The sequence below is a fragment of the Propithecus coquereli genome, unplaced genomic scaffold, assembly GCF_000956105.1.
Source record: "Propithecus coquereli isolate 6110/MARCELLA unplaced genomic scaffold, Pcoq_1.0 Scaffold411, whole genome shotgun sequence".
NCBI classification, from domain to species: Eukaryota; Metazoa; Chordata; class Mammalia; order Primates; family Indriidae; genus Propithecus; species Propithecus coquereli.
In genome coordinates this window covers 102,751-105,009 of record NW_012149853.1, presented here as the reverse complement: position 1 = coordinate 105,009, position 2,259 = coordinate 102,751, and the positions used below count along the sequence as shown (strand labels likewise).

The window sequence follows — 2,259 nt, the reverse complement described above, 5'->3', positions numbered from 1 at the left end:
CGTTTTGTCTCAGATTGTTAGCTCCTGCATGTTCCCTTGCATTAGTCTGGTCTCCTTGACAAAATGGTTGGTATGGGGTCCCATGTCCCCCTCCTTATTTCTATGGGGATGTTGGCATGAGAACACAACACAGTTGCAGCTGATAGACTAAATGACAGTTGTAACCGGTAATTATTTTTTGGACCAAGTATATCAATAATGAAAAGAGGTGGCTTATCCAGGTCCTATAATCCTTTAAAAAAAACTGCTGTAAAATACACATACCATAAAACTTTACCATTTTCACCATTTTCTTTTTTCTTTTTTTTTTTTCAAGACAACTTTTGGAGCACTTTAATCAATAGAAGTACACGAACGATTTTTAAAATAAAATCAAGGCATCAATGAATAAGATCTAACATGAAAGTAGCCACACCTAACAATGAGAATCCGATCAGATGGAGGAAGGCAGAGTCTAAATCAGAGAGTGGAAAAGGGATGCACAGGAGAGAGGAAGGGCCCTGGGACTGAATCCTCAAGGCATGTTCAGCTGATGTCTTCCACCTCCAGGTTCCCCAGGCCCTAGTTGGAGGTTTCGGACAAATACGGATTTGGTCACAAAGAGCAACAGTAGGATCTGCTGTTCCTGGAATGGGGGAGGAGCTCAAACCCTGGGGACACTGTAGACACTAGAGACTCTATGACGACCAGATGGAGAGCACGAGGGCACGAGGGCTCCATGGAGGCTCTGTGCTCTTCTGTGACAGGCACCAACCACACCACAGCAAGACACTACACAAAATTACTCCAGTTACTACTTTAGTGGAAGATCTGAAGTAACTACAGGAAAAACTGCATGGAAAGGTCCAGTTGGTATGGAGACAATATATATTCAAGCAGTAGGAATAACTATGGTGCCACGCTCAGAGTTAGTGGAAGGAATGCTCTCTGGTTGACCTGTAGATGATGATCTTTCTTCACAGAGAGGACCAGAGCATTCAGTTCTCTAGAAAGTTCTATTAGTCTTGATCTTGTCCTGTTTAGCTTTGTATTTGGAAGCATCTCTAGGTTCTCTGCTGGGATTGCTCCAGTCATCAGCTTCAGGCATGGTCTTGTAATGGCGCCATGCGGACTTATTAAAAACTGGAAGTCTCTCAAATGATTCACTTGAAAGAGCCTTCAAATAAATGACAGCATCAGTACCGACTCCTTCCATGGAATACACTTTTAGATCTCCCTGAAAATATCTAGCATATAGACGAGAAATTGGCAAACCATAACCAAGTCCAGCCAAAGGGGAAGCTCTCGTAGGCTCCAGGCTGGGTCTAGGAGCAGTTGCATACATGTTGTTAAAAAGACGATCTATTTTTCGAAGTGGGACACTACCATCTAGGTCGCTTATCTTAATGGATAAGTCTTTTTTCCCCAAAGTAACAAGGGTTTTAACGGCCGAGTAGCCCTCTTTTCTATCTTCATGGAGTTCGACTGTTCCTCTCATTGAGTTCTTGAACAACTCAAATAGTATGTGAAACAGATGTGAGGACACATAAACTACCTGAATAGGTTTGTCTGGTGCTTTGGCATTCAATTCTTCAACTTCCAGCTCTGGAGCTACCAGGTTATTCTGGTCACACACCATCTTGGCTGTTTCATATGCATCTCTCACCACATCGGCCACATTACAGGTGGGACCAATACTTCCTACGTGTTTAGGATGAGCAGGATTAGTGTCACCACCAAACAGAAGTGTGTGCTGGTTAATAACCATGGGGAAAGAGATGCGACTGGTATAAAACCGACCCACAAAATACTGGATGTTACTGCTAATGAAAGGATCAAACCCAAACTTCTCCTTGTATTCAATCACTCCTTGTGCCACTGTAGGAATCCCATCATTATGCCTATTTCTGACTTTAATCAGAACTTGTAGAAAGTTATTGAAGACCTGTGGATCCTCAGGGCTCTTACTTTCGTATTCTAAAAGTTCAAGAAAACTCTGCATATGCCGAAGTCCAGGAACTGTTTGATGGAGAGCGGCGATGGCGAAAAGCGCGAGTAGCGCTCCATCTGCTTGGGCACCGGCTGCTTCAGCAGCCGCGGGACAGCCGCATCCTCGCCCGGCCAGGGCACACGACCGCCGAGACGCCCAGGCGGCCGCAAGGGCAAGAGCCGAGCGGCTTCGGCACGTTCGCCACGGTCGCCAGGCGCGCCAGGCCTCTGTCTCGGCCTTCTGCTCCGCCGCGAACGGCAGCCCGCGGCTTCCCTCCGTTTTGACCGTTT

The 2,259-nt window shown here is 45.9% G+C and overlaps 1 pseudogene; it reads right to left on the bottom strand.

Moving 5' to 3' along the window:
* Window positions 1-985: 985 nt before the first annotated feature.
* On the bottom strand, window positions 986-1,981 carry LOC105817423 (annotated as a pseudogene).
* Between the last annotated feature and the right edge of the window lie 278 nt (window positions 1,982-2,259).